At 34.8% G+C, this 21,491-nt stretch overlaps 1 long non-coding RNA gene across 1 annotated transcript in view; it reads right to left on the bottom strand.

Moving 5' to 3' along the window:
- Positions 1-21,043, bottom strand: part of LOC105555231 — a 121,266-nt gene extending 100,223 nt beyond the window's left edge. The window contains exon 1 of the long non-coding RNA XR_001008439.1: positions 20,921-21,043. This is a non-coding gene — a long non-coding RNA (uncharacterized LOC105555231). The remainder of the gene's footprint in view (positions 1-20,920) is intronic.
- Between the last annotated feature and the right edge of the window lie 448 nt (positions 21,044-21,491).

Genomic DNA, 21,491 nt, shown 5'->3' with positions numbered 1-21,491 from the left:
GCCACATTTTCTTAATCCAGTCTGTCACTGATGGACATTTGGGTTGATTCCAAGTCTTTGCTATTGTGAATAGTGCCTCAATAAACATACATGTGCATGTGTCTTTATAGCAGCATGACTTATAATGGTCAAGGACTTCATGATGGGGTTTCATCATATTGGTCAGGCTGGTCTCAAACTCCTGACCTCCTGATCCACCTGCGTCAGCCTCCCAAAGTGCTGGGATTACAGGCATGAGTCACCACACCCAGCCCCAGTGCTCTTTCTTAAACTGTAGTTTGGCACATGTTTTATCCTTAGACTCCCCAAATGGTCTTGTTTCCTATTACTAAATGGCAGCATTATAATTATAAGAAAGAACAATAATAATTATTTCCTTTCCACTATTTCCTGCTCTGTAAATACCTCTCTACCTTAACCAGGGAAGGTTAGACAGTTATTTTGTTACCATACATTTATATTAAATCATCTTTTTTTAATCTTTTGTTACATGAGTTTTGTAGTTATTTTAATAAAATTTGTTCTCAACAGTTTTTGACAACATAAGGCTATCTGTAATTTTGTTTTTTTCTCTTGTGCTTAACTATTTCACATGCATATCCATCTTCAATAAATGATTTTTTGAATATGTGTAATAATCTTAAATTTAAAATGCTGATAGTGTGTTTTTCCTTTTAATAGTGAAATGAAATTAGATAACCAGTGAAGCATATGTTTTTTTCAAACATGTGTAATCGTTTAGGATTATAAAGCCTTGAATATTTTATATGCTTTACTCCAAAATGACTCAAATACTTCCACTCCTCTGTTGTACAAATTATATTAAAAATCACTTAATATGCAACAGAAGAACAATAAATGAGAAAAAATGCAAACAAATATACACAAACGTATATTAAGTTAATTCGGACTGTAGTCCTGTCAATGTCACACAACTCAGTTTTGTACAGACACACTCTAAATCACTCTTTTGATTTTTTAACAGTGCTAATTATAAATATGAAACAAATAATATTTTTTAGTTAAGCAATGACTATAAAATCAATAATTAGAATGTACACTTGATAAAACGTTCACAAGGGTAAAAAATCAGATTTCCATAAGATAGGGCAAAGTATTGTGTTTGTCTATATTGAACACATTGACCATCACTAAACAGACTTTCTGTATATGATATACTTCCCATTTTCCCTCTTTAGACAAGAGATATGTAAAACTTTATCCATGTTGTCTTTTAGGTTTTTGATCAAAATCAGCTAACAGGCCTTATGGTGCTTGAATCCACAGAATTTAGGAGAATAAAAATGAGCATTCTTATATTAAAAGGCCAGATATCTTGACTTTCAAGGATTTACTCTTAAGACAATCAGATATAATTTGCTTGATGTATCTTTTGAGACTGTCAAATTTGAGTTCCTTTTAATATTCATTCACGATTTACAGTAGAAAATTTTGAGTACAGTGACTTTTATAATCAATAAAATCTATTTATTATTTATTTTCCCCTTATTGTTTTTGAGACAGCATATTGCTATCACTGCAAAATGTCTAAATCAGTGTGTCTCTTTTCAAGCTACTTCTTTCCTGGCTTCAAATCCAGAGTGAAAATACCCTGCCTACTGTGGAATGTTTTGACTAACGAAAAGTTGTCGTTACAACCAAACTGGTTATTGCAATGCTCCTGAGGACAGATGTGGCCTGGATACAGAAGTCAATAGCAAAGGCATTTCTGAGGAGTTGGAACATTGAATAACTGACACTTATTTGTTTTACTTTTATTTTTTAATGCCAACTCCATTCAATTACTTGACTATGACTCACATAGGCTACCCGGGGTGGGTCAGTTTCTTTCACTTTGTCATATTGCACAGCAGAATATACTTGCCCGTGCATTTTTCTTATCCCATATGATTTCATTTTTATCTTTTTTTAAAATCAAACATGTCCTGGTATTACACCAAAGTCAGAAAAGAAAAGAGTCCAATTAATCACACAAACTAAATTAGTAGAGGTTTTAATCTGAATTTTTTAAAAGTTCCTATTCTTATTTACTACAAAAGGTTGATAGTAGGATTCTCATTTTTCTCTCAGGAGTATAAAACAACAATATATTTAATAAAACAAATTTTGGTTAAAGTTTTTAAAAATGATTTTGACCCTTTATAGATATTGTGATAAGAGTTTGTAACATTTTTAGCTTTTATTATTATTTTGTAATTTCAACTTTTATTTTAGATACAGGATGTACATGTGCAGGTTTGTTACATGAGTATATTGCATGATGCTGAGGTTTGGGATATAGATCCTGCCACCCAGGTAATGAGGATAGTACTCAATGGTAGTTTTTCTGCTATGAGAAAGGCAGATTTCTTGATGTATATATATAATAACTGCTGCCTTAAATATTTTCTATCAAATTCCTAAAAGTAGTACTAAATATCATTAACCCTATTTAAAGAGATTTCACATATGATGGGCCATAGTACATAGTACATAAACAAATATGTTAAAGGCACTAACATTTTTACCAATATACTTAAAATCTAAATAAATGTTACAAAATGTTGAAGAAATATGGCTTGGGATAAACTTTCAAGTAGATGGCTATTTATATTTTAACTACTATTAGTTTTTAAATATTTTTATTCCCTTTTTCATATTTATTTGGTTCAAATATATTGATTTTAAAATACAGACCTTTTAATTGTTTTCATTGCTAAACTCTTCATATAGTCAACATGATTAAATGGTATGTGGACACAAATGACCCATTTAACTTTGCAATCAATATTTTAAAATATTTTTTCTCAAGTAAACTTTGCCATTGGAAATGCTACCAAGGCAGTGTGTGTGGAATTCTATAATAACCCACCATCCTTACCGGCTTCTTTGATGTTGATTCTACCAATGATCTGGATGCTGTCAAAGCACACATGTTTGAATTTATATGAGAGACTATAATAGCAATCCTTTTATGATATTTTTCCAGAGAGTGTAACCTCAAACCTGCTGCTACCAAAAGCTATCAGCATCTAAACAGAGAAACAAATGTTTCTTGGAGTATTACACTAAAATTATGTCCTCCAACTCTACTTTTCATTACTATGAAATAAACTTCTAAACTGACTGTAGCTACCAGAGGGGCTGAGAACCACAGTGGAATTTTAATGACATTCTCTGTATTATTCCTTTAACTTGTTTGTGCTTTTGCAGCAACAAAATAAGAAAATACTCAATGAAACCATTTTTGTATTTTCTAAAAAGATTTTATGAAAAGTGTTGATGTGTTCAAAAGTAATTAGGTAAAAGAAATAGATTGAGACAGTCAATCATTTTGAAATAAATATAAAAAGCAATAATTTCCTAACTTTTCAGCTAATTATTATTTATTTGATTTTTAAAAAATGTTTGGAAATAATTATTATACAAACATGGAAAAATGTAAAATGTATAATTAGAAATATTAATTGAAAGGAGAAATTAAACTATAATTTCATACTGCAGTGCTTACCAGATGGTTCTCTGCTGTACTCCTGCCACTCACAAAGTAGTTCTAAAAGAATGTATATACATCCTAGAGTTTTAAAAATTGTATTAAAGCTATACTATATAATCTCAATTTAAGTATCAAAAGCATATTAATATATTTAAAATGCTGAGGAATCATACAAGAAAAATAATTTAGTTTATTTTATCTATCATTTTCCCAAAAATATTAGACAATAAGAAACTTTTTCCAATGCATATTGATTATAATTTTAATATTCCAAACTTACATTTCAGAAAATATTGTTTCACGCCATAGGTGGGCACACTTTTTTAGTAAATGGCCATATAGTAAACATTTTTGTTTCTATGAAAGAGAAGGTCTTTTGCTATGTCTATCATTTCTGTTACCACTACTAAAGTCAACAATTGTAGTGTGAAAGCAGCCGCAGACATCAGAAACAAAGGAGTATGACTCTGGCCCAGTAGAACTTTATTTATAAGAACATGCGGCAAGCTGGGTTTGGCCCATTTTGTTGACTGACCCCTGATCTACATACCATATTCTGAAGCAGGTTTGTAAGGTCTAAGATTTAATGAAAGTGTTTATTGATAAAAATGAGGAAAAATGAGTAGGTCAAGATTACACTTCTGGCTGCTCAGTCTAATAGCTGTACTTTTAACAAGTTTTCGGTTAAACTCAATCTCCTCTATACCTTCCTCAACTATAAAATATAATGACATAATATCTAATGAAATTATTACAAACTATATGAAAAATAAAACTTAGAAATTATGTGTCATATATTTGCTCAATCAAATGATAGCTATTGTCTTTTTCAATTATTTTACAACTACATGTGATATTTTCATAAAAATAGTCTGCTGCTAAAACATAATTTAAAATTCTAGAGTAAGATTTCCTCACCTTTACTTTACATTCGGTTGTTTAAAAAGCTTTAAAAAATTTAAACAACAAAAACATCCAGCTAGTGTTTTTCATATGTTAAATTTGTTCATTTTCTTTATGCAAAAGCGTTTTGAATAAAATCTCTCATTTTTAATTATCTATTTTTTCTTTGAAATTTTTGAATTATCTATTTTTTCCTAATGAAAATTATTTTCTTTTGCCTAATGAAAAGTATGGCTCCTGAAACTCTTTAAATTTCCATTTTTATAATTGCTGCTCGAATGTAACAATGAGCATGTATACTTAAGCAAGCAATTAATATGACTTTAAAGTATGTTTTATTCCTAACCAAATCTCCCTTTGTTATTTCAATATGGGTATCCAATTTGAGAATTTGAATTTTACTAATTTGCATGCATCCATTCTAATTTGCGTGTATCTTTTGGAATAAGCCATTTTTTACATAAACATAAAACTAAACAAACAAATACTATACACTTAGACATGTAGCGATTAGTTAAATCACTACTTCCCCTACGTCAACATTGGTGGTAGTCTTTGTGATATTTTATAGCAAAAAAAGTTTAAAGAATAAAGCCAGATTCTAATTGAAATTGGCTAGTAAACTTCTCAGTCTTAATAATTCCATGATGAAAAGACTAGGTCAGAACTTTTCATTTTAGATGTTATATGTATATATAAAATATATTTATACAAATATATATTTAGTGTCGTTCAGTGTATATGCTCCTGAAATTTTACCCCTATGATCATGTGCCGAAGACAATATGACTTTTACAGAAAAAATGAGGGTATAATTTGAATACCAGCTCTGCATTATGATCTTTATTTTCATATTTATTTATTTATTTATTTTGAGACAGAATCTCTCTCTGTCACCCACTCTGGGGCGCAGTGATGTGATCTTCGCTCACTGCAACCTCCTAACCTCCTAGGTTCAAGCAATTCTCCTGCCTCAGCCTCCCGAGTATATAAGATTACAGGTGCCCACCATCACACCCAGCTAATTTTTGTATTTTAGTGGAGACAGGGTTTCACCCTGTTGGTCAGGGTGGTATCGTACTCCTGACCTCAAGCGATCCACCCACCTTGGCCTACCAAAGTGCAGGGATTACAGGCATGAGCCACCGTGCCCAGCCTTATGATCTTTAAACTTCAAAATGTGAAGGTTTTTTTGTGCCCTCACTTTTCAAATACAGAGTGGAATCAATAATGTCTTCATTGCAGATTGTGTTTCGAATTACATGAGATTAACCGTTCTGTGAAGAGCCTAGAAGAGCAGCACTACATTGGAATATATAATATACCTTCAAAAACCCAATGTCCAAGCCACAGCCGTATTAATTAAATTAGAATACCTGGGTATGAAATCCAGGCATCAGCATTTTTATTATTCTCTCAGGTGATTTTAAAATGCAGCCAAGTTCAACAATTATAGGTCTGCAGGAAGAGTTCTCAAACCCCAATTAGAAATTGATCAACTGGGGGTTTTGTTACAGTCAAGGCTGAGCGGTACCAGGGAGGCTCCTTAAATTCTTCCCTTCTGAAAACTACCCACAGCTGATGCTGGTGACTGCTGTGCATGGAGTATACTTGGAGTAGCAAGGGCTCAATGGTACTGTTTTTATTTACTATCTGCAGAGGAGGTTTGAAATCCAGGCAGAAAATTGGAAACTGGTTTATTGGTTTACTTTTCCATTCACTACAGTGATGCAATTATTATGCTCAGCAAAGTAATTTGGAGTTTAAGGCACAATCTCAATTATTATTAGTATAAATTCCAAATTTGAGAGGTCTATTTCCAAAAAATGATGATTCCTCTTCTTTTCCTTCTGAGGTTAAACTGAAAACTACACAGGAAACATTTATGAACAGAAATTATAAAAATTACAATTATAGTTCCAGAGATATATTATATATAGTGCAGTCAAATTATATTTTGTCTAAAAATTATAGTGAGTTTAAATTCTGAATCAGATTTAAACTTTTTAAATTAAAAAGCACTCCTATTTTCTATTCTACATTATTAAAAGGGTATTCTAAGACATAAACATGTATACACACACACACACACACACACACAGAGACACCATATTGTGCTTACAAAACAATTACATTAGCATGAATGTATGAATATGAGAGTTTTTCTAGATGGATGCTTCTGAAGAATTGTAGCCATTCCATTTCTGAGTCTTTTTGTCTTCTTTCCAAATAAGCTAGTGATATTAATGAGATTTTTTTGTCTGTGCCTGAAGAGTTTCTTAAAATTGTTATGGGGCTTCAGAGAGATTACCTCAGGTTGTCCCTACATTTTATTTTATATACTATTGCTTTTTCAAAAAGACATGTCTTTCAGTGATTGAAAATTGATTCTTGGAGAAATCATAAAAAAAAAAAATCCCTCAAAGTGTCTAGATTTTTTCTCTCTTTGAATATATTTTAAAATACTTACTTAAAAAGGTTATATTTGTGCACTATTCACTTGTTTTATTATAATTATTTGCAAATAGTCGGGGACACACAGGTTATTAGTGCCGTATAGCACTAATACGAGAATTGTAAAACACAGTCATTTTCTTTTGGGGAGGTGTAGAGGAGAACTTACAAGTGGAGAAAGAGCAGAGTGCACAAGATACCAAATCTCCCATTGTCTCAGATGGAGCCGTGCCAGCGTCCAGTGCTGGACTGCACACGTAATGGCTGCTGTTCTCAGAAAGAATACTCCCACTCCCTGAATATTTCACGCATCATAGAGACAGGGAGTCAAGGAAATTCTAAATGAAACCATAAGAATGAAATTTGCGCCTCACTGAGGAAAAGCCTTTGCTCAGATATAACTCACCTTTGTCCATTACATGGGTAATATCTCTCTCTCTCTCTCTCTCTCTAATCAATCATCCATTTGTCTTATCTATCATCTATCTTATCTATCATCATCTATCTATCTACTATCTATCTATCTATCTATCTATCTATCTATCTATCTATCTATCTATCTATCATCTCTCTCTCTCTCTCTTTCTCTCATTTATCTAAACAATCACAACATTGTGTAATGGTAAAAAAATATGGAACAAATAGGATTCCCAATAGCTGAAGATGGAGGTAAAATGATTGCAAACCCTTTGGAGAGTTCAGTGAAGTTAAATACACACGATATAACCCAGCAATTTCTCTCTTAGCAAATGGAAATGCACAGGTCCTTGAATAATGTCATTTAATTCAACATCATTTTGTTATTTTCATATAATGTTGATGAGAAAAAAAAAAAAAATGATTCCTGTCTGGAGCCACTGCCTGTGGTGTTTGCAAGTTCTCCCTATGTCTGCCTGGGTTTTCTCCAGGTCTCCTTGTTTACTCCCGCACCCTAAAGATGTGCATGTTAGGTTCCTCGGCATGTCTATATGGTTGCAGTCTGAATGAGGGTGGGAGTGTGTGTGAGTGTGTCTTGCATTGAAATACTGTCCTGCGTAGGGTGGGTTCTTCCCTTGGGCCCTGAGCTGCCAGGATAGGCTGTGGTTACCTGTGCCCCTGCACTGGGGAATAAGATTAGAAAGTGAATGGATGCCAAACACAAATTGTCCTAAAATAAACATCTGTAAAGTATATGATAATTAGACAAATGCACAGCAATAAATGATGTGGGAGGAAAGCGCTCAGCAAGCCTGCCATATTTGTGATTGCTTTTGACCTGCATGGCTGTAGAAGGTGCTCCTTACAATTTTTGCTTTGCAACCACTTATTCCTTGATTTAACTCACTACGATGACCACCATCACTCACTGATTCACTAAAAATTGTAAATTATTATCTTACTTGTTTTTATTAATCTTTATTAAGTGTATATATAGCTCATATTTATTTTAATGTTCAATGATAGAAGTCTTTCAGGTCTTTATCTGGAAGTTGGGTAATGTTTTTGTGATCAGAAATATGATATGGGAAATTAACTCTTGTTTTTGTCACTTAGCCTACAATAAAATTGATTTAGTTATACATCATTTTGCTTAAAGTCACCATTTCCAAGAACCTATCAACAATGTTAAGGACTTACTGTATACATGCTTCAAGCCCATGTGCAAGAATATTCATAGAGGCAGTATTTAGAATAGAGGCAGTATTCAGAACACAGAAGTGACTCAAATATATCATCAATAGACTATTAAAAATCTGCGGCGCCTGTAGTTCCGGCTACTCGGGAGGCTGAGGCAGGAGAATGGCGTAAACCGGCGGAGCTGAGATCCGGCCACTGCACTCCAGCCTGGGCGACAGAGCGAGACTCCGTCTCAAAAAAAAAAAAAAAAAAAAAACCGGCGGAGCTGAGATCCGGCCACTGCACTCCAGCCTGGGCGACAGAGCGAGACTCCGTCTCAAAAAAAAAAAAAAAAAATCTGCACAAAAGGATACTGTATTAAAAAAATAAACTAGTTATGTTGACATATTAAGTTAAATTTTAGAAACATAATGCATACAAATATATGATTTTATAAATCTAGAATACAAAGCTAGGCACATTTTATGAGGTTAAAAATCAGGCTGTTACTCGCCTTTGAGTGAAGAGAGAAATTACTGACTCAGAGGTGGTAGGACAGGAGCATTACCAGTATCAGTAATTTTTAAAACTGGTGTGTGATTATTAAATTATTAATTTTTAAATAATTTATTGAAACAGCATTTATGATTCGAACACTTATATCCATGTTTTACATTTCATTTTTAAAGATGACTGAAAAAACTAAACATTTGGAAGTAACTCTTCTGTATTTAAGCTGTAAATATAATTTTTGTCCTTGCCTAGAAAAAATTACATTCAAAGCGGCATATTACATTCAAATCAAGCATGAATTGGTGTCCAGGAGACCTGGATTTACATTCTTATAGTTGCATTAAGTATTGGGATGACCTCTGCAAAATAACCTTTTTGAACTTAATTCATCCTGTCTACATAATTGAAAAGCTGAAGATTGAGTTCAATACTTCTGACACTAGTGAGCTGTTTCATATTTGGGTTCTCCAATAGAGAATACAATATCCATCTTACCTTTAAGAAACACAAGCTCTTTTTCAATCTGGGCACAATATTCCTTACAAAGTTTGGGTGAGTAATATGTTTACTTGCAACCTCATTTTGTCCCATTAGGTAGAAGTTCTTGGTAGTGAATGATAAGAGCAAGTGTTGGGTGAGACTAACAGTGCCATTTCAATATGGCTGAATCTTTAGGGAAGGGCTTGCCCTCTTCCCTTTCTTTCTCCTTTCAACTATTCTGGCATCCTGGTATAGTCAACGCAGAGGTGGCGTAAATGAGGCTCAGAATGTCTAACAGATATTGGCTGCTGTTGACTCAGCAGTGTCATAATTACCAAGGCGCAAGATAACCCAGGCAGCTACGTACAGCTGGGGCCTCCCTTTGTTTTTTATACTAGCCTAACATTGTCATAACTGGAGTTCCAGAAGTCAAAATAAAACAATCGACTTAAAAACCATAAACAAGAATAATGAAGTATGGTATAGAGAGCTCCATAGATGCTCAACCCTGGAATACTTAGCTCCATACTTCTTTTATATGAAGTATGAATTTCTTTTATATGAAGTTTTGAATTTAATGTTTTGATTAATTCAAAGCTATAAAGCATTTTTGCTAATACAATAATGAATTTAATCTTCAGCAATGTGGGCTGACATATAATTATAATATGCTATTCTTTGGCAAAATAACATTAATTTTTAAAATTAATTATTAATGATAAAAATAATGAATATCAAACATTGAGCCTACAACTGCATCATCACTGCCCTTTAATGTATAACCTCCACAACAAATTTCTGCATACCCGTCTGCATTTACTGATATCCTTGGAATCTGTCTGAATTCTTGCTAAAATGCACTTTCTCGTTCTTCCTCTAGAAACACATAATTAATTGAGTTCACAAGTCTATTAATTATTGCACATCACTGGACTTATATTTCAGAGATATCTGAAATTTTTTTCATATCTTCTGTCTTTCAGAAGATATGAAGTATTTATTTATATTGCTATTTGTACTTTTTGCTTTTCACTCTCCAGTCAGTATAGTTGTTATACTGTTGTGGTGCATAATATTTTTACAACTCTTGCATTTTGAGTTATTTTGTAAAAATAATCTTACACTTGCTTATGAAGTCAAGGTTGCTGTTTAGCTCTCAATTGGAAGAAAGATTCAAAATGTGTATGGTTTCTCCTTGGGTCATGAATAACACATTCTGAATATGTTAATTTACATAGAGCATCTCAGCATGTAGTAGATATTCTGGGTTAAATCGTGTCCCTCCAAAAGATGTGTTGCAGTCATGACCCAGTACCCCAAAATGTGATCTTATTTGGAAATAATATAATTACAGATGAAATTAGTTAATTTAAGATTTGGTCCTGCTAAAGAAGGCTGGGACCTTAATCCAGTATGACTTGCATCCTTATAAGAAGAAGACAGAGATAGGAAGGGCACCGCATGAAGACAAAGGCAGAGACTGGAGTGATGCACCTGCAAGTCAAGGAAAATCAAGGATTGCAGGCACACACTAGAAACTAAGAGACAGGCAATGAACAGATTCTCCCTCAAAGTCCTCATAAAGAACTCACCCCGCCAACACCTTGATTTCAGACTTTTAGATTCCAGAACTGTGAAAAAATACATGCGTTACATTAAGCCATCCATTTTTGATACTTTCTTATGGCAGCCTTAAGAAAATACTACAGTAAACATTGACTTTTATTTAAGAAGTATATATATTGGCTTATACTCACTCAGCTGATGTATTATTATTGTCTTCTGAAAAAATGTAAAACTACACAGTATTAAGCATGTGGGCTTTAGAAATAAGCTGGACTCAGATATTTACTCAGTCACTTATAACTGTGTGGTAAGAAAAAAGTATTCATGCTTTTTAACTCTGAAAGTCTCATTTATAATATGTACAAAATATTTTCTTCCTCGGCATGTGAGACCTGATATTTAATTTTAACTGGTATCTTTAAAGTTTTTTCCCTATATTGTTTGGCTTACAGAGGTGAGAAGTCAACATCACTTGCCCTTGCTTGCACACAAACACATCTTGTTAACACTACATGCATGCATTACAAACGTATAGACTATGTAACGCCACACGGTAAAGGTATGAACAAATTGTTCTACTTTACCCTGTTAGTCTTTCTTCTCACTGAAGAGTTTAGAATTGACACAGTGTAATGTCAGGTAAGTCTAATATTGCTAATTAAATACACAGAGTTACATTTTCTACAGCTAGCAGTGATGTTTCTTAGAATTACCAGTGTTACAAATGCAGTTACTTCTGTATTGTCAATATAACTCACCTGTGTCTATTACATGAGTAACCTGGTCAGCTGATGAGATTGCTATTTGAGTCAATGCATCTTTTTGTAAGTACATATTAAGCCATATTACAACATAAAGCAATTGGTTCCCTCATGTTGAACGTTAATATGTAATTCTTACTATTTCCCAGTGAATAGCCAAGGAATTTAGGCAATCGAAGCATCCATGAGGCTTTCATCACTCATTTAGCATCAGTTCTAAACTAAATGATCTGAGAAGTTCACTGCAGTTTTTGTGTGAACCTAAGAATAGGACAGTGGTGTAAGCGCTGCCAGATGTGCTTCTACATTTGGAATGTACATAATGTAAGGTTTTCTTGAAGAAATACTTCAACTAGAAAGTAGGCAAGAGTACGTTGCATAAAATCAAGATAGTATCTATAAATATAACAACATAAATTCAATAGTATATTCTGTGTAGTGCAAAGAGAGGTACTATAGTATGGTGTTTTTGTATATAATTCATTGGGTCAGACTGCATAAGGTGGATTATTTCTTCATCACTTAATATTTGTGTGATCTTAACTAATGGCTCCTTTACTTTGGACTTCAATTTCCTTATCTTTATAATGGAAATAATAATATTTATTTACGTGAATATCACGGGTCTTCCAAATAGTCCAACAACTTCTTCATGTCCATGTCCCCTGGAAGTAAGTTCAAGGCAAAACCATTTTTCTGGTGGAAAAAAAAAAAAAAATGACCTGATTGATTTCTGGAATTTATTTTAGTCAAAGAGTAGGATGCATGTGTATGATTCTTCAGTTTCTCTATTCTTGTGATAACCCTAAGTGGACCAGGGAGAAAGAACAGAAAACAACTCCATACACTTCCAGGCTTCCATCCTTGATCCACAAATGGTATTCTCTTTGCTTCTAAACATTGTTTCTCCTGATGCAGTTAACCTTCAGTGATTGTCATGGGCCATGGCTAATCTGTAGTTTAGGGTTCTAATTCAACCACTTGTTCATTTGTGGGATGCTCATACAACCCTTTGATTAAAATGTTACTTAGTCTGGGCACATTGGTTCAAACCTGTAATGGCAGCACTTTGGGAGGCCGAGGCGGGGGATCACTTGAGATCAGGAGTTCGGGACCAGCCTGGCCAACATGGTGAAACCTCGTCTCTACTAAAAATAGAAAAATCAGCTGAACGTGGTGGCTTGTGCCTGTAATCACAGCTGCTTGGGAGGCTGAGGCAGGAGAATCACTTGAACCCAGGAGGTAGAGGTTGCAGTGAGCTGAGGTCATGCCATTGAACTCCAACCTGGGCAAGAGCGAGACTCTGTCTCCAAATAAATAAATAAATAAATAAGATAGTTAATTAAAGATGAAGTTTGACTATTACAACTTTCTTGTCCTTGTATCTGGCCTATAATCATGAGCAATCTGTGCTCTCTGACTACTTCAGAGAAGAAGCTTATTCTTCATAATGTTATTTACATCCAAAGAATGTTTATCACAAGTGAAAGGCAACATTAGACGCAGTTGTTCTTTTTCTTACTGAAGGAATAGTTATGAACTCTTGGAACTTAAATATTCCATTTCTCAGTAATGGCTAAAGTTTAGGGCCCCATTGTCTTTCTTTGAGAATTTTAAATATGTTATTTCTGATATATATTTTTGCCATAAATTTATGCTATATAAATACCTCATGCTTTTGTTTTTTTTTTCTTTGTTTTTGTCTAGATTCTCAAAGAACTGATTCTTTTTCTTGAAGTCTAGCAGTTTTACTGGAATACATATTGATCATTCTGGAACATTATGTAGTTTTCTTTTTTTAATTCAATAAAATTTTTCTGAATAATACATTTTAGTATATGTTCTGCTCCCTTGCCTGATTTACTGCTTCAGAAATTTCTATTAACTCAGAGTTTTATTGTCTACATTTAATATTCATTACTTTGTGGTGAAAAACTTCTATTGCTTTTATATTTTGCTTTTTCTTTTAACTTTTATGCTTCTTAATGCATTATTATTTTTGTAATTCACTCCTGGGTTCTTATTTGTTTAATCTTAATTTCTAAATACTTAAAAAAACTAATTATTTCTGCATTCCTGCCACCCATTTCAGATATTTGTAACTTTCACATATTGTATTTTCATAAGTCCTATAAATATCTTAATGTTTCTTAGTCATTTTGAATAACAGGTTAAGGTTATGATATTTTTAGCAGATTTTTGGTGTGACTATACAGTGTTAGTAGCATTCCTAATCCTCTTGTTCTCAAGATAATTTTGGTTAAAATTAGACCTTCATAATTTTCTATGAATGCACGTGTTTGTGTATCTGTGTGTGTGTGTGAAATTGGTTTCTGTATTTTTTAGGCAGAAGCTTGATTCAGTAGCTTTTCTGAATTCACAATATTTGCTTTTCTATTGTTTCATGTTGTGTTAAAAATATGGGTTCCTCGACCCATCGCTAAGGTGAACTTCTCACTTTAAACAACTGCAAAACTGTACACATTTATAAGTGAACTGTTTTCTGGTGCTGGATAACAAACAGCAAAGTCAAAGAGGCTGGATCCATAAGTGAGCTCCACATTCACCCAAGATTTTACCTTTGAATGTGTTCCTAATCAGGAAAGCAGATCCCAAGCTGAGCCGAGGTGCATACATGGGAAGATCAGAGCTTCTCAGTTCGCAAATTTGTTAGGCAGGTTTTGGGAATGGTAAAATTATACAGAGGAGAACCCCCACCCAGAAAACTGTGAAGGGATTCTCCTAAAGTCCTTGGCCAAAAGCTTGGGAAGACCATTCATTGAGGCCTCTGGGAAGCCTAGCAGCAAGTCATTGTTGATGCATAGAGAATCAAAGGTTACGCATTTCTGAAGCTAAAGCTCTGCCAGAGCGAAGAACTCTCATGAAGCAATTAGATTATTTAATTGAAACTTATGAAGGCAATTTTGTCAGGCAACTAAATTACTGGTGGATACTCCTGAATCTGTTCAAGGAGATTGTGTGTGTGTGTATGTATGTGTGTATACATACATTTGTATATGTGTGTGTGTTTGTATACATGTAGTATATGGGAAAAACTGCAGTAAGTAGGAACACATCAAGGGTTGACCCGTACGTTGGAAATAGAGGACAAGGACTTTGATGCTACCATTATAAATATAAATACAGACATGAAGAACAGTGTCATCCTGTTGGTTGAACAAGACTCTATAGAAATAGAATCTATTAAAATGAAAATTCTATAACTAAAAATCATAATACTGACAAACAATTGTATATTGATTATGTAATATACCATACTGAGAAGTTAGAAAGCCAATCCACACAAATTGAAAGTAGAACAAAGGGAATACTAAAAATAAAGATAGATATTAACAAAGTTGGAAACATAAATTTAAGCTTACAGATAGAACATATTAGTTATTTTGATAAATTCCTAACAGAGTTGATCAAGATAAAAAATGAAAAAATAAATAATCATTAGAAATGATGGAGGTACCATTAGACATTGTAAAGACTTTAAACTAGTGAACAATATGAAGAAAACTGTTTACATTAATAAATTATTTACATGACATGAACAAAGTTCTTGAAAACTCAGTTTAGCAAACATGATACAAAAGGAATTTAAAACACTAAAGGGCCCTACATCACTTTAGAAGAATTATACTTTTAAAACATTTTGCAAAAAGTCTCAAGGACCTGGTGGCTTCATTGCTATATTTTGTCAAACTTTTAATAATGAAAACACAGTAATTTTATAAACTTCTTTCAGGAAATAAAGGTGAATTGTATTTTATTTATCTCATTTAAGTCACTCAAAAATAAAATATGAATTTCTTAATCAAATTGTAAAAGCATATAAAAATTTTAACACACTAAGGCACAGGTTTATCCCAATTATGGAAGTTTGTTTTAATATTTTAAATCAAACAAAGTAGTCTTGCACATTCTCAACAAAAAAATTTTAAGAATTATCTCAACATCTTCAGGAAATGCATTGACAAAATCCAAAACCAATTTATAATTTTTAAAAAAATTTCATAAAATAGGAATAGAAATTAACTATAAGGTTATAATAGATTGTGTATAATCTACAACTAAGATTATTATTGTTAAAATATTAGATGGCTTCTTTTAATTTGGAGATTAAGAGTATGTTATCTTAACTTTTAACTTTTCCCTCCCTCCCTTCCTTCCTTTCTTTTCCTTTTCTTTTCTTTCTGTTTCGTTTCGTTTCTTTTTACTTTTCTCTTTCTTTCCTTCTTTCTTTCTTTCTCTTTCCTTCCTCCCTCCATCCCTCTCTCCTTTCCCTTTTCTCTTTTCTTTTCTCTCTCTTTTTTTTTTTTTTTTTTTTTTTCAGGATCTCTGACCCAGGCTGGAGTGTCATAGCTCAATCATGGCTCACAGCAGCCTCTACCTTCCAGGCTTAAGTAATCCTCTTACCTCAGCTACTTTCATTTTGTGTGTGGAGACAGGGTCTCACTATGTTGCCCATTCTGTTATTGAACTCCTGGGCTCAAGTGATCTTCCTGCCTCAACCTCCCAAAGTGCTGAGATTACAGGTGTGAGGCCCTGCGCCTGGCCCATCTTAATATTTATATTCAGTATTGCGCTAGAAAGAACAAATGGTGGCATAATCTAAGAGCTAGAAAGGATACAGATAGAGAAATAAGCAAAAACTCTTTTATGTGTGTATAATATGTCTGTGTTAAGAAAATGCTAAGGATTCTAATAAATGTTTTTTAGTAAAATCTAGTATATAATAATAATTTTCTTTTTATAACCTAGCAATAAAAACTAAAAAATTATAAAAGTGGTCCTTATAACAGAGGAGGAGCACCATCATCTTGGACAAACACCGCCACTTTAAGTTCCAGCTCCCTTTCTAGTCTCAGGCATTTCCAGGAAATCATGTAGAAGCTTCTCTTCTAACTACAAGCAGCCACAAAGAGCAGACAATAAAATACAGACAAGACAGCTCAGGCACAGAGGGAGGTGGGGGAAAAGTCTTTTGGGTAACTGCCAAACTCCACTCTCATACAATGGGCCCCAGTAAAACAGTGGGCCTTAATAAGCACATTCCTTTCCCTTCAGGTGCACTAAGATAGGAAATCTAAAAGCAGACTCAGGGTGTATGTCTGCAGCTGCAGGAAGATGTATGGGAACAGACACACAACTCTCCCTCCCAGAAAAGCACAACAAAAAGACACAGAAGCAGTCCAAGCCTCTGATAAACATTATCACCTTGAATACTTACAAACTCTTAGTCTGTGGCCGGGCGCGGTGGCTCACGCCTGTAATCCCAGCACTTTGGGAGGCCGAGGCGGGAGGATCACGAGGTCAGGAGTTTGACCAACATGGTGAAACCCTATCTCTACTAAAAATACAAAAAAAAAAAAAAAATTAGCTGGACGTGGTGGTGTGTGCCTGTAACCCCAGCTACTCTGGAGGCTGAGGCAGGAGAGTCGCTTGAACTCGGGAGGCAGAGGTTGCAGTGAGCCGAGATACCGCCACTGCACTCTAGCCTAGCCTGGGCGACAGAGACTCCATCTCAAAAAAAAAAAAAAACAAAACTCTTTAGTCTGTAACAAAGTGTGCCTCTGATCTAATTCTGCCAGATGCCCTCTTCAAGGGCCACCTTTTGTGATTCTTTCCTCTTTCTTTAATTCTTACATTTACCATGGGATTCTATCCTTGAGTATTTGTACAGAATAATGTACTTTCTAACAACAGCTAAACATTAGATGAATATTATTGTTGAATCACTTTATTTTGATTGATATAAAGATACATCAATTTGCAAATGATAAGAGCAGTGATGCTTAACCCAGTAGTCTTTAATAGCTCATTTATTTTTGACCCATTTTGAAGTATAAATTGAAAATTGTTGAGAGAGTAAAAATTGCCTTTGAAAGCAAGGCTTCTACAGCTTTTATTAGAAGCCCTTGAATAATAAGTGAGTTTTGAGATGTATACGTTTTCTTCTTTTTAGAAATTATTAAGGCAATTTCCTCAGATAATACTAAAATAATTTTAGAAAATAATGTGGAAATGGTGAAAGTACATCTAATACTTTTCTTGTAACCCGAAGCTATTCTATGAATATATGAATTGTCATCATTTTCAGTGTTCTGTGATTAAAGAATAAAAATGACTTAAGGATAAAGGGTGCATAGTGCTTCATAATATTTAGTTACCGATTACATATACTGGGAAAAAGGGATCAGGCTAACTTTAAATAAATTGTAATGTTATTATTATAAACAATTGTATCTCTTAATTTCTCACATTTTATTTTAATAATAGACTAGATCTCAGCCTCAAAGAGTTTTTGAAGGGGTGGCCTGCCCCTCCACACCTGTGGGCGTTTCTCGTTAGGTGGAACGAGAGACTTGGGAAAAGAAATGAGACACAAAGTATAAAGAAAAAGTGGGCCCTGGGGACCGGCGCTCAGAATACAGAGGACCCGCTCCAGCACCAGTCTCTGAGTTCCCTCAGTATTTATTGATCATTATCTTTATCATCTCAGAAAAAGGGAAGTGGCAGGATAATAGGAGCATGGTAGGGAGAAGGTCAGCAGTAAGACATATGAATAAAGATCTCTGTGACATGAATGAGTTTTAAGGAAAAGTGCTGTGCCTTCATATGCATATGCAAACATCTCCATAAACCTTTTTAGTGCACAAAGAGCAGCATTAAGCTAGCAAGTCCCACCTTCAGCCCTAAGGCGGTTTTCTCCCATCTCAGTAAATGGAACATACAATTGGGTTTTACACCGAGATGTTCCATTGCCCAGGGACGGGCAGGAGACAGATGCTTCTCTATCTCAACTGCCAAGAGGCCTTCTTGCCTCTTTTACTAGTCCTCCTCAGCACAGACCCTTCACGGGTGTCAGGCTGGGGGACGATCAGGTCTTTCCCCTTCCCACGAGGCCATATTTCAGACTACCACATGGGGAGAAACCTTGGACAATACCTAGCTTTCCTAGGCAGAGGTCCCTGTGACCTTTGGCAGTGTATTTGTCCCTGGGTACTTGAGATTAAGAGAATGGTGATGACTTTTCACAAGCATACTGCGTTCAGGCACTTGTTTAACAAAGCGCACCCTGCACAGCCCAAAATCCTTTAAACCTTGAGTCACCACAGCACATGTCTCTTGCAAGGACAAGGTTGGGGGTAGGGTCACAGATTAACAGCATCTCAAATATAGAACAAAATGGAGTGTATCTCTCTTTCTTTTCCCCACAAGTTTTCGTTCTCAAAATTACTTAGAGATCACTTAACCTTCATTTACAGTTAACCTTTAATGTCACATCAGTATTAATCTTACTTGGAAATAATTATTTTATCGATTGAATATAAATTAGAATATGTTTTAAAACAAAAGCTGAGCATGGTTTTATTTTGTAGCTAAAAATGTAATTTAAGAATCTACTATTTAATTGTTTAATCTAAAATTCTCAAGCAGTATATCTACCATATGTAATTGATTTTTTATTTTATGGGGTGTTTTGATGGGCAAATGTTTCAAATTTTGATTAATTTCAACTTACCAATTTCTTTATTTTATGGTTGCTCCTTCAGTCTCCCTAAGAAAATTTCCTACCAATGATTACAAAGAAAATTCCTTTAAGACTGTATAGTTTTTTAAAGTATCTTGCAATTTATTATTCATTTTCAACCTGATTTCATTTTTTAAGTTATTATATTCTTATATGAACTTTAGAACTGCTTGTTAATTTTTATTACAAGCCTTCTTGGATTATATAACGAAGCATTGGAACTACCAGTCATTTCAGGGAGAACTAACATCATAACGATATTGCGTCTCATCAAAGTTTGGTAGTTTTCAGTGTAGTGCTCTGTCACTTCATAAGTTAAAGATATTCCTATATATATATATATATTTTTTTTAATCTCATGGTAAATGTAAGAATTAAAGAGGAAGAATCACGAAAGGTTGCCCTTGAAGAGGGCTTCTGCCAGAGTTAGGTCAGAGGCACACTTTATTACAGACTAAGGGTTTTTTGTTTTTTGTTTACTGTTTTTTTGAGATGGAGTCTCTGCCGCTGCCGCCCAGGCTAGGCTAGAGTGCAGTGGCGGTATCTCGGCTCACTGCAACCTCTGCTGCCCGGGTTCAAGCGATTCTCCTGCCTCAGCCTCACATATCTCTCTTTTGAACAGCAAGCATTCAAATCAGGGTTCAGTAACATCATCAAAGTGTGAACAAGAAGGCTGCTAGAGCTGGCAGTGTCACCAAGTCTGCTCAGAAAGTTCAGAAACCTAATGAATGTTATCCGTAAACCTGCCACCCTGTCGTAATCAGTGGAAATATCTCAGATCTGTTTGTCTCAATTGACCATTGAAATTTTCTTGGACCACAAAATCATTAAGCCAGAAAGAAAATTCAAGCTGGGAACTACTTGGGGCAAACCTGCCTCCCATTCTTTTCAAAGTCATCCCTCTGCTCCCTGAGATAAATGCCTATCTGATTGCCTCCTTTAGAAAGACTAATCAGAAACTCAGAAAAATGCAACTGTTTGTCTCTCACCTACCTGTGACCTGGAAATCCCCTCCCTGCTTTGAGTTTTCCCACCTTTCTGGACTGAACCAATGTTCATTTTACATATATTGATTGATGTTTTATGTCTGCCTAAAATGTGTAAAACCAAGCTGTGCTCTGACCACCTTGGGCGCATGTCATTAGAACCTCCTGAGGCTGTGTCATGGGTGTGCATCCTCAAACTTGGCAAAATAAACTTTATAAATTAACTGAAACCTGTCTCAAATTTTCTGGGTTCAAAATATCTATCTAGGCTTAAGCAGAATACAAAATATGTAGAGAAAACAGATGTTTCTGGGGAACTTTGTTACCAAATATAACCATGACAATTAATTGCATTAATACTACTTTCCAATACATTAAAAATCTAAAATTCTGCCCCACAAAGAAATCACAGCATGAAGGCATTATTTAAAACCTCTTCTTTTTCCATTATTTTGCCAATTTCTTTGAACCATCTTTAATGCTACCTGAGATTCAAATTTACGTAACAACCAGTAACCGTCTAGTTGTTCCCCAATCTCTTCACCTTCTAACGTCTAAATTCAGGGCTTTTAAAAAGGACTTGAAACATTGGTTGAAGTGAGAGACGGTGGTGGAGACTTACTTATAAGTGATTTTTTTCTTCCTGAGGAGGAAATACAGTCTTCTTCATATACCTGTTGGTTCCTTCCCTCTCTGCCTTAGGTGATCCAACTGTAATCCTGATACTCTCCCTTTCCCCCAATGCAAGGAACTGAATTGTCTATGATGTCAAAATCACAATTCTGTTACCTCACTGTGATGGAGGCCTTACAGCAAGGGGAAGTTGTGAACAGCCCTGGGCTCTTCTTAAGCTTTGCAAAGTGTTCTGGATAGGGCTAATTGCAGAACCAAGAGAGAAAGGCCCCCAAACTGTTGTAAATTCTAGGCTTAAAAGGTTTGAGCCCATCCTGCAGCTAGAAGAGGGGTTCCTGGGACTCAGAGCGGGCCCTTTAGGACCATGGACTACATTTCCCAGCAGCCTTCATGTCACATTGGCATCCTCCACTGGTGGGCAGGGGAGTCCTTCCAAGAGAGGGCCGTAGAGGACAGGGCAGGGCAGGAGAGCAGCTGAGAGGAGCCTTGGCTAAACTATTAAGGACCAGGATGACAAAGAAAACCCCTTCTTTCCCGGCCAAACAAAACAAAGAAAAAGA

The sequence above is a fragment of the Mandrillus leucophaeus genome, unplaced genomic scaffold (assembly GCF_000951045.1).
Source record: "Mandrillus leucophaeus isolate KB7577 unplaced genomic scaffold, Mleu.le_1.0 Scaffold675, whole genome shotgun sequence".
Lineage (NCBI taxonomy): Eukaryota > Metazoa > Chordata > Mammalia > Primates > Cercopithecidae > Mandrillus > Mandrillus leucophaeus.
This window is presented reverse-complemented; position numbering and strand designations above follow the sequence as displayed.